The sequence below is a fragment of the Schistocerca cancellata genome, chromosome 5 (assembly GCF_023864275.1).
Source record: "Schistocerca cancellata isolate TAMUIC-IGC-003103 chromosome 5, iqSchCanc2.1, whole genome shotgun sequence".
Lineage (NCBI taxonomy): Eukaryota > Metazoa > Arthropoda > Insecta > Orthoptera > Acrididae > Schistocerca > Schistocerca cancellata.
In genome coordinates this window covers 455,796,859-455,809,585 of record NC_064630.1, presented here as the reverse complement: position 1 = coordinate 455,809,585, position 12,727 = coordinate 455,796,859, and positions in this window count along the sequence as shown.

The window sequence follows — 12,727 nt, the reverse complement described above, 5'->3', positions numbered from 1 at the left end:
TATATCCTTGTATCCCAAATAATTTTACAGTTTCTTAAATTTATTTAGCACTTAGAATAGCACAGATTCGAAAATTGGCTTCACAAGGCAACAGTTCCTGTATACGGCCTTTCCCCGCGAACTCTAGTCCTCAGATAATGTGCGCTCGGTTAGGTGAAGCGATTTTAATCAAGGCTAATCTGGACTGATCCAAGCTGCTGACGCTATGCAAGAGCGAACACGTATCCCGCCGTGTTTAAGCTAACGAACTGCAGTATCGAAAAAAAGAAACTTTATAACGATCAGAAAACACTGCGGTTAATCGTCAGCGAATCAGCTTCAGTACGTGTTTAGGCAATTAAAATGGATTGTCGTCAGCGCGAGGGGCATTACCGATGCAGACATGGTAGACCTTAATCCCATTTTCCGACCTGATGGTCATTACAGACATGTAAATTGACCAGATATAAACAACTACTGATCGCATTAAAAGCTGGAAGCACATTTTGAGTACCGATGATTAGCAAATGAACAAACAGCGCTTTTAACAAGTGTTACAAAAACGATGAAGACAGGGAAAGTGTCGCTATTGCAGCAGTGTGATGCTCCGCGCCACTAAAGAGGTGTATGCGACAATTTAGCTTGAATGCTTGAATTCATGATTGAAATACTGTTACATCAATTCAATTATGTAAGTAGGGCTGCGTTATGATGTATCTCTGGGTAGCAGGGGACAAAATTTGGGAGACATTGTTTATAGTTTCAGACCAACATGGGGAAAAAATATCTCCAAGTTGTCAGTAAAATTAGAGCCTAAATCTAGCTTTTGCATTTGACGTAGTTTAGTGTATATGAATTATTATTCGTATTAAACATCGCTTTCTTACTCAGAAAGCATCAGTGTAGCTAACTTTGCACGCTACATCGATAAAAACGTTGTATTGGTTCGAATGGTTCAAATGGCTCTAAGCACTATAGGACTTAACATCTGAGGTCATCAGTCCCCTGGACTTAGAACTACTTAAACCTAACTAAGGACATCACACACTTCCATGCCCGAGGCCAGAGTGGCCGAGCGGTTCTAGGCACTTCAGTCTGGAACCGCGCGACCGCTACGGTCGCAGGTTCGAATCCTGCCTCGGGCATGGATGTGTGTGATGTCCTTAGGTTAGTTAGGTTTAAGTAGTTCTAAGTTCTAGGGGACTGATGACCTCAGATGTTGAGTCCCATAGTGCTCAGAACCATTTGAACCATGCCCGAGGCAGGATTCGAACCTGCGATCGTAGCAGCCGCATGGTTCCGGACTGAGGCGCCTAGAACCGCTCGGCCACCGCGGCCGGCAAAAAACCTTGTATTATTAAAGAGTCAGTTGTCATGTTGTTTTTGAGCAGACGTTCCTTTAGATCTTTAGACTGTGACACATTACATCTAGATCGATCAACTTAATTGCAGTGGAAGAACAGTACACTACAGACGCGTTGTTGAACTTCTACTGACTGTAAGGGCAGACGGTGTAGGGATGTAAAGGAAATTGCTTATAAATGAAAAAGTGTGTCAGAATACAGGCTCTAGGCTCGTTAGTGACAGTTACAATGATATTAAAATAAAAGTATAGTCGAGCACAATTAATGGAAGAGCAGAAAATTCTAGAAGTGTTTATAAAAGCATGTATACCTTCAGAAACTTCTAGATCATATAAGAAATCTTTTACTGTATCTCTGAATTCTGTGAAACCACTGATCTTCTTACACAACTAAATACGCAAACCGCGGCATTTGTAAATGGAGCTTGGAGGAGTTGTGAACGGTTTCGGAAGAAACGAAAAGAGAGTACTAAGAATTGGAAAACTGCTGGAAATTAGGCACTTATATACATAAAAACTGATGTGATTCTGTGTTTTCCAGTATACGTCTGTATCGCCACAGTAAATACAGACCACGTCGTGTTATTCATCGTCGAAACAGTGAATTTACATCGCCTGTTTTCTCTTTATTTCTGAACGTTTAACACGAGGCACAGTCATCCAGTTAGAGATGGAGGTTTGCGTATCTAATAACTTCAAGGAGAAAAAGATGAATTTTCAGTCTTTCATATAATTACTGACCGAATTTAAAGTACTGTCATAATATATTCAAAACTAGGTTTAATCTCATGTTAAAGGTTTAACACCGTAAGACAAGTACTACAGGTAGAATCTGTGTATGTCTTTTGAGGTTGCATAGCTCTCGACGTGCACATCATCCAAACTATATTCATCCAGTATTTGAGACAGAGAATTTTGCGACATCCAACAAACTTTACACATACATTCAAAGATTTACAAAACCTTTTCTCGCTGAGATGAATAGAGATGTGTCTCGCTTATTAAATTTTCGCTTTTCATGCAGTAAAACTATTGCATCAGGTATGACGTTTTAATCTATGGCTTATTTACTACTAACTCTATTTGCAGCATTTTAGCAGACAAAATTCACAGTATCACTGAATATACCTGTAAAATTATATCATTGTATGGCACGTATTTCAGGATAGATTACGCGATAAACCTTAAGACGTATGAAATACAAGCTTTGATTAAAATGGAGAGAAAATTACCCTGACTATATTCATCCAGTATTTTATAATGTGAGGACTTAGCGACCTCCGACAAACTTGAAAGGTAATTTCAAACCTTTTCAACGCTGTTTCTCACTTATATGCTTTACGTTAAATATTTAACATTTTACTTCTTTTGTAATCAGACGTTTGCAACTGTTTTGTACAGATAATTTCGATTATTTAAAAAACTGTGTGTTTACTAGTGACTTACTAACACAGTAAAAGAATGCTATGGGGATAGTACACTCCTACGTGCTGGTGACATGTGGGGACTTGCAAAATTATCAAAAACTGCCATTATTAGTTGTAAGTGGGCAGCTTCTGTGTTGGCAGCGCTGCGTCGCGCTTTGCATTGGATCTCTGACTGCGCTTTCCTTGTAAGAGACTCTGTGGCTGGTTGGACTCGTTGTTGGAAGTTAGTCACCAGCTGTGATGGAAGTGATGTTGGGCAGTTGGAGGTGAACAGATAGCAGTGATGAGTGTTAAATGTGAGAAGTTAGCATTTTTGGAGGGTGGAGGTCTGAGGTGTTAGCGTAAGCTAACGATCTGGACGTATCCGACCTGGAAATTGAATATTATCGATGGTTATATATCTGTCGCATTATCAAGGTAAAAAGTACATTACTTGGTTTGCAACTAAATCTTTCCTTTGGTAAGCACATGACTATTAGTAGTTAGTGGCTTTATTAGTTAGTCTCTTTTATTTAGCTGGCAGTATTGACGCTTGCTGTATTGCAGTAGTTCGCGTAATGAAGATTTTTGTGAGGTAAGTGCTTAATGAAATGTATAGGATATTGTTAGGATTTCTTTTTGGTCAGGGCCATTCTTTTGAATTAATTATTTGAAGTCTGGTTATCTTCTTTGAGCAGTCAGATTGAGTTGTGCTAGGATATTGTGGGTCTCAGTCATTCAACAATTTAGTACAGACTCCCTCATTTTAAATAATGAAGTTTCATAGTGTCTAATCCATTATATTCAGTGTATTTGAGCTGACTGGCGACAGTATATTGGCATCTGAGTGTTCGTTCAGTACATTAGATCGAATAGGACTTCTTCGATCTCTTAGAAACAGCTCATCAAAAGACTAACCATTTTAATTAAATTGGGAATATAACCTCATCCTGCCAAAGGTGAATGTGGAGTACATATTGGGTACCGAAATCGAAGCGTCTATCTAAACAGGAACATGAAACAGATTTCATCAAAAAGAATCAATCACTCTGAAGGATCTCCTTTTTTTCATTTTCAGAGATTCCAGTTTATAGAGAATGGACGTTCTTGTTCGCGATCGAGAGATCACAGACAAATCGACATGATTTTGCGTAAATAATTTTATAATCCTTGCTCAAATGTGATGTTTCTCGAGTATTTATTTATTATCGCTTCCGGAGAAACGATAATTACCTATTACAGTCTTGTTTCAGTTGTGTTAATACAGCGTGTCTCTAAAGTCACTATCCATTTCCATGAAAACGCTATTTTCTCTGGTCTCTCCAAAACAGAGGTACCTTCGTGCAAGATGTTTTGCACACGAGAACGGGCTGCCATTGTTTTTGCATGAGTACACGGACTTCCATACGAAGACGTCAGAGCAGAACTTACCCGTAAATGTCACAAAGCAACCCGATCAAGGGCTTACATTCGTCTGCTTGTAAACAGATTTAAGCGTACCCGGAGTCTGTGTGATGAGGCACGTCATGGACGAGCATGCGTATAGGGAGAAACAGTGCAGCAAGTTCAAACTGCCAGTGATACGAGTCCGAATGTATCAACTCGATGCCTCAGTAGGGAAATTCTACGTTTCACCCGACGAAAACATCCTTATTTATTCAGGTTCTGCACCATTTTTTTGCATCAGAGTGGGCCGTGATATACCGAAGGTCAATGTTTGGTTGGGTATTACAAAAGCAAAACTGTATGGCTCATTTTTCTTTGCTCAAAGGTCAATGAAAGGTAACGGCTACCTCCACACGTTAGAACTGTTCCTTGAACCGCAGCTTTAGGATGATGGCATACGGGATATATGTGTGTTTCAGCAAGATGGCGCGCCTCCACATTGTGCACACATCGTCCGTGATTATCTGAACAGAACCTTTCCATGGAGGTGGATAGGCAGGGAGTCGCCTCAGCTGTGGGCTCCCTGTTCACCAGACGTTACTATTTTATACTTTTTTTGCATGGGGTACATAAAGTTCAAAGTATACACTAGCAAAGTGAACGTTCTGCTTGATCTGCGGAATCGTATCAGGGATACAGCAGGCCACTTTAATACGATTGAAATATTAAGGTCTACATTTTGTTTCCCTACTGAAGCCTGGAGTATGTTTTTTGATCTAGACAGTGGTCACTTAGAAGGGCAGTAGAATGTGTGTAAAACTTAACGATGAAATTTGCTTTTGAATCACTGTCTTCCTCCATGTGATACCTTGTCCTTAGTGAAAAAAGACAAATAAGTTACCAGACAATACTGTGTAAATAGATAGTGATAAATAAACAAAGCTGATTTTATTTGATGAATCTGTTTTGAGTCACCAACCATCAAACGTGTCTCAACAAAACAAAACAAAAAAAGGGTAGAATTTTGCTGTTTGTAAAGTGAGTTAAAAGTCACCATTTCTTCCAATATTTTGTGTGTACTGCAAATGGCATTCGTAGTTTGAATGTTACCAATAAATAACTCCATGAATCATGCAAAGCGTGCTAAGAGAGAATATTTGCAAGTGTAATAATATATACAAGCCCTCAAATTGTGCCTTCTAATACTCCTATGTTGGCTATGAAGATTCTTCTTAAATTACTTTCCAGCAAGTGAGCGCTCCTTATAATATAAGTAAAACAGTCTAGTGCATGCATTAAACTAAAGACAGGCTCCAGTAATTGCGTCATTCAGTTATCTTTGTACTCAATGTAGACATAGTGTACCTTTCTCATGTCAAACACCTTCGTGTGTAGCGAGAGCGTAAACATAATGTACAGTGTATAGGACATGCAACAAGTAGCAGTATGCAGCATCATTTCGATTATACAGGTATTTCACGTTACGGTTACAATTTCATGTTTCTTAGCATAAATAATTTCGTTTTTGAAAAATTAATTTTATCACCAGCAAAAGACGAAATATGACCTGCTATGCACTTTGTCTGCTTCTGGGAAAAGGCGACTGCGCTCTCTATTACACCAGGAATGCAACACAATTCTCCATCTGCAGATGATGTTGTGAACCATCGAAACGGCTAGTGGGGAAATAAACAAGTGACTAACATAGGAAACTTATTTTTACCAACGGTGTCAGCCCTCTTAAATATTGGACTCATTTGTGTTTTGGAATTAGTATGTAATTTCTGAGTAAATTTGCACTTTAATTCCTATATAAATGTGCAGTATTAAGTAACTGTAGATATGTATTTTATTTTACTTCCATTGTCAACAGCCAAAGGTTTGTAACTTTTTAATTTACTACTCACATCACAGTTTTAATTGGGACCTATTACCTCTACAAGCACATTTAAAGACTCTGAGTTTCGTGCCTCCTGCTCCAGTACCACCCTTTTTCATCCTTGTGTTTCCTTTCAATTCATAGTGTTTACCCAAATATACAATTTTGCTGCTATTGCTCCCCTTTCGTGAGAAAAAACTCTCAATTAGCACTTCGATTAAATACTTTAATTTGAGTGCAGCACTACTGTAAAAGTTCTTCTACTGTTTTTCTTTATATTTATTGCTTTCACTGAATTACATTCTCGATTATGGTACTAGCTGTTACTTTGTAGCTCAACCCAAAGGCTGTGCAAACATCTTGCTCGCCCATATAAACATTCCTAAATACGCTACGCGTCCAGAATCTTAATCTGTTTCTTGCTCTGAACGAAAAGGACCAGGTCGTCCGGATCTCTAACTCACCTGTTCTGTTTTGCTAGTTCATACATTTTACTTACTATGAAGTGAAGCAAGTGACAACTTCAGCACACATGTAGAAAGCGATGTTTAGCATTGTGCATCTTGTAGCTGCGGCACATGCTGTTAGCTTTTCTGTTTACGTACCCCAATCTACGAGATTATTTCACGCCGAATTACCCATCTGAAAATATTTCATCACCTAGGTTAATATATTTTGTTCGCATTCACCCATAAAACATACATGAAACTCAGTTGCCACCTTGACGATGCTTGGACCTACACATCCATCTAGTGAATAGTTCTTCGTCGTCTTCGTAAGATTACGTGGTTGCAAGTGTACTGTAACTGCTTGTACAGGTCTGAATCCAAGTTTATCGTGCACATTTCCAATTAGGGTATTCGGCGTTACAATATCAGCGCGTACACGGTGTTTTAACGGGATCATCACTCAGCATACGACACGCGTCAGCCTTGTGACTGCCGGTTCTTAATCGGATAATATCTACGTTATCTTGCCAACCCGTATACTTCTAATATTCATTTTTGACACATAGATTCCTCGAGTTTAGTGTTCATACTGGTGTCCCGTTGGGAAACATCTTGAACCTGTTGCAACCTGCATACGAGAGATGCCAATGTGGAAAACCGTCGCAGGTCGGTGAACACAGCGTACGCACGCTCTGCTGAAGTTGGTATAACCGCGCCGCTGCCGTAAATAATTAGTGACCGAGATAAATTAGTTGTCACTGCGGGCGACTCGCCAGATTAATTCGTGATAATGACGGTGTCGCCCGGTCGCCTGGATCAATCATGGCGATAACCGCTGCTGGGAGCTACCGTGATGACTCATTACGCCGCACTCGGACAAGAGCTTCGCGGCCCAATCCGGCGTGATTAATAATTTCCAGATTTAAACAGAAAATGTTTGTGCCTGTGCCTAGGCAGGAACACCTCACTCATACACACACACACACACACACACACACACACTCACTCACTCACTCACTCACTCCCTCTCTACGCTGTTGTTCCCTTGTGTATGATGCCACCGGGGCGTGCTGTGTAATCTCCGTTCGCCGTCTCAACCGGCTAGTGCCCACCAGTAACACGCGCAATTTGTCCACTCTCTGATTTGTGTTTGCGCTCGGCTTTTGTCACCGCGACTGTTCCGCGTCCATGGCACCATACCAGTGGCGTTCTGTTACGGGTGGCTGATAACAGCCGAGAGTATCTGTTCGCCCTGCAGGTACCTGCTAGTCACAAGTTTCCACGTAACCCAAACACTTTGAAATCTGGTCCGCATTTCTTTTTTCGAAGACAAGAGAGAGCAAGTGTCAACCCTCATATTCACGACTAACGAAACCAATCGCTACTACGATTTTTTTTATTTTGGCTGTAATTTATAACATCATCTATCTGTGTGGTTTTACAAACGTTCAGACCTGGCTCCTTTCAGTGATTCAACCCTAGCCATGATGGTAAGGATGGTGAGAGCTTCAGCCGAGGTTCTAATGTCAGGTTCTGAATTTTCATTTTGGCTGTAATTTATAAAACCATCCAGTTGTGTGGTTTTACAAACGTTCAGTGATTGTATTTTAGATTTTATTTTGTCCTTCCAACTGATGAAAACAGCATCCAACCCTAGTCATGATGGTAAGGATGGTGCATAAGTTCGAAGCGATTTTCCATAAGTTTAATACACACAACAGTTACACATAAAAGAGACTTTAGTCAACAATAATACATTCTTCTTCACTATTTACAATAGTTATCCAAAGCTAGGATAACTTTCCGATTCCGCGACTGTAAAAATCGCGTGGATTTGAGGCGAAGAACTCGCCGACCGCGTCCAGAGCGCTTCCGGAAAGGAAGTTCATTGAAGGTTGTTCGGTACACAGCAAAAAACGTGAAAATCTGAGGGCGCACGTTCAGGCAAAAATGGTGGGTGTGGGATGACTTGCCATTCCAACTTCCTCTATAGCGTTTCTTGCCCGATCAGCAGAATGCGGGCGGACATTATCGTGGAGTAGCATCACTTCACGCTGTCTTCCTGGTCGTTCTTTTTGAATTACTTCTACAATACGTCTCATTTCTCGATGTCAGCTGTGATGGGAAGACGTTTGTAGTACACAACACTGCCGCTGTTTCACCAGACGCATAACATGATTTTTTGTTTGATCCCGCAAGTCTTTGTACGAGAAGTTGCTGCTTTGGTTGCCCTCAACCGTCCTTTTTTTTCGTTACGTTAGCTTAAAGATACCAGTAACGATTTACAGCAGGAATGGTCGGTGTTTTTCGCGAGTCAATTGTTGACGAGCAAGCGATACCCATACACCCCATTTTTGAACCTTCTCCATTGCATGAAAGTGTCGCACGATAGTGGAATGATCGAAGTTCATCACAGTTGCAGTTCGTGAGTACACTGACGGGGATGATTGTGGATTAACGCGTTTAGACGGTCTTCATGAAACTCCGAAAGCCTTCCTGAAAATGGAGAGTCACTAGTATCAAAACAGTTCTCCCTAAAATAAGAAACCCATTTTCTTGCCGTGCTCTGCCCAGTGCCATTATCCCCGTACACGATGGATACATTTCTGTCTTCCTCCACTGCTCTCACTCCTCTAATGAACTCAAACAGAAGAATATGTCGAAAATGTTCCCATTTCTCCTCTTGGCACTGAATTTCCTAGCGCCCACAGGTCCACTTAGTATCTCCAAGTGACAAACTGACAATATGTTAACTCAAATAGCAACAGTGAACTACAAATGAAAAGCGATAATAGAAAAATAAAGCCATAGCAACCGAATACCAACATGCAAAACATACTCACCAATTAATGACAGGAGTCCATGAATATCGCCTATTTGCATGGTTCATCCGCTGGGCTGTACCTCTAGATGTTTCGGAGCGCTGACTACTCAGTGAAAAGCACTATACGACCTACAGTAACAAGTATATCTAATAATATCCAACGTGGGGGCCAGGTGTAGGTTATCTCCTACATCATGGAGTTAGGTTTGGTGCGTCCATTGCAAAGAATTAACACATTGTATCAGTAATATCATCTAACAGTATGCTCTGACTTAACTGTCATAAATACACAGCGAAACACACAAATAATTTCAAAATACTATGAAGCACTTACTGGGTGCGTCTGTAGTGTAAAGCCCTCTTCAAATAAAAACTGATTTGTACTTTCGTACGGTTTTTCCTTCATTCGTTGCCTAATATCCATATGTTATCAGAGCTATTCACATTCCTCACTTAAGCTTGCTTAATTTTTGTTATATTTACATGAATTATAAGAAGGTTATAAATATTAAACTGCTCATGTGAAACGAACAGCAGGGAAACTATGACCTGAATGTAACAACTAGAAAAAAAATTTTAGTACCAAATGACGAGATAATGACCGCTTAATATACGATTCAGTTTTAGAGCTAAAATATTTTAAAGTACAAAAAGACAGAAACAAGACGATTTATACAGAACAGTAGGAACGAAAACCGCTCTTAACACCTCCAATTCTTTCTAACTGCTTTCCACGGTAGTAGACTTCAAGATATGAAATTAACAGGCTGTTGCGAAATGTAGCCTGAGACCGTCTGATCGACACGAGAATTCATACAGCATTGTGAATAGAATGCTTACAAATGTGGGAAAAGTTAGCCTTATCAAGCGGGATTTCAGATGCACATAAGTTCCGAAAGAATTCATATGTCCCCTAAAATTAAGCTAAAAATGTGTTGGCTTGATGCATTATCTGTTTAACCAGGGGTATTACTTTCATCAGCCTTTTGGGTGATATTCCTGTTAGAAGAATTCGAAAACAGATATTTAATATGCAGCTGACCACTCGTGCGGAGTTACAGTTACATCTGAATTTTTAGTTTGAACGGCTGATTACGTTCGTAAGTATTTAACAGTTTCCACGCAGATGCAAACAAGGATAGTGTAGGGAAAAGAGATTTCGGAATTAATTCTGCGTTAAATAGCTCCACTACGGTTGAAAATTTGGGAAGGAAAATACAACCTGCGGAAACGCTACTGCGCCGCGAAATCCTTCACACGATAAACGGATCCCTGCCGTATAGCACCGACAGGGGCCATTAAACTACCTCTGCATATATCTTTGCGCGTCCACCCCTCTTTTTTTTCGCTCTCGACACTGCTCGCGTTGCCGTGAAGAGAGACGTGGCAACGCTGCCCCGGGCAATAACAATAAACAAATGAAATAAATTTACCCGACTAGGACCGCAGTTGTGTCGGCAGGCGCCTGTTCGGGAAAGCGCGAGTCGCGTTTTATACATGTATACATCACCGACAGGACAGTCGACGAAAACAACTCATTTAATTGAATTCGAAGTCATGCCTCAGCGCGTCCACAGCGTATCAGACACCCACTCCACTCCCTCGGGTAATATATCGTCCGTGAAGCACATGTGAAACGTCAGCGGTTGAGCCAGGAATGGGAGCAGAGGACCGAAAGAGTGGTGGAAACCCGTACGCGCGTAAAGTCTATAGGTCGTTGTCTGGTACTTAAGCTACGAGTGCTGTTAAATTTTCCAACGCCACAAAACAGCAATACCGTCGTGTATGCAGTAAGAAGGTCACTGTTACGCCACTGTTTCACTGTTTAATTACACGTGACGAATGGCGGAGGAGGTAAAATATTTCTTGAATATCAGTTAAGGAAAAATTGAACCGAGCTGTACTTTTTGAATTAATGATTTATTTTGCCTAACTGTTTTTAAGCCACACGGCAGCAAGGATATCTCGTACAAAGCTCACTTTTGTCCCCTAACTGCCACATTTAGCTTAGTTAGTTATTCAAAAATAAAAATCAAATATTACTCAAAAATAACAAACAAGCAAAAAATAAACAACATTGGTTACTGTTTGTATTGCTTTCGAGAGCCCACCGGGTGCAGTCGTTTACGGAAGACGATGTTTCGGCAGCGTAACTTGCCGTCATCCTCAGGTGCTACCATAAACACAGACCACCAAAATAACAGAGGTATAAGGCCCAAGGTTACGACGCGGAAACACAGACCAACAGGAGGGCTCCAAGAGGCCTGGGAGCGATCTTCGAATTCGGGAAAAATGGCACAATAATCTGTATCCTTACTTTTCGGCATACGAGCACTAGATGATAATATTTTTTCATGTATTTTTACAGATGAGCCTGATAGTCTGGTGGTGAAGTGTATTAATTTGGAAAACCTAATATTGCAATTTCGACCGTGTGGCTGTTATCAAGTGGAAATTACGTTCCTAATTACGACCTTTTTTTACTACTGCACCCTCTGAATTCCATTGTAAATGTGTTGCTGGTATTGTGTTTAATTTTTGCTCTCATCCGTAATACTCAAAAATAACATATCTGTTTTTATTTCATGTGAAACAGAGGCTGGTTTCATTGCACAATATTCTGTGGACTCACATCTATTTGTTACTGCTAACGAGTCCGTGTGTGAACTGCTCGATTAAAATGCATTGTAAGTATATTGCTGGCATTCTACGTTATTTTTGTTCCCATCTGTTTTTCGCACTCTCGCATTTAATGGAAGTTAGCGAAACTTTCATTGGCTTCTGCTAAAATATACTGTTTGTATTACCTGTTAATAACGTGTGAAAACATTTGCGTAACTACTGTCGCACTTATAGCATTTGCGGGCAACAATGCTCTAGTCACCAAGGGTACTAAACGCTCTCCTCTACTCGTACATCTACATCCTTAATCTGCAAGCCACTGTGAAACGCATGAATTCACTGGCAAAAAGCAACACCATTCACAACGGATTTATGTACTCATTCCGTGACAAAATGTAATGAAGTTGAACACCAACACTGTCAAAAGCTACTGACATGGAGTTCTCCACTAAATGTTTGCGGATGTAAACAAGAATAAAGTAGAATAAAAACAATTTAGTTAACATGCCTTCAAAGCGAGCAGTTCATACACAGATTCTTAAGCAGTAACAAATATGAGTCCACACAACATCACGTGACGAAACCAGCTTCTGTTTTGCAAAAAACAAAACGAAATATGGAATCATTTAGCCCACCAAATATTACAAATAGAAGTGGAACTCAGAATATGAGCAAAATATTTACAATGCAGTTCGAAGAGTGCGATACGTGCGACAAATCATAAACAGAAGCACCATGTGGTGAAAAGAGCTTCTGTTAACTTCGAAACGAAAACAAACATAGAAGTCAACCAATAAGAAAGCGAGACGATGAACTGAT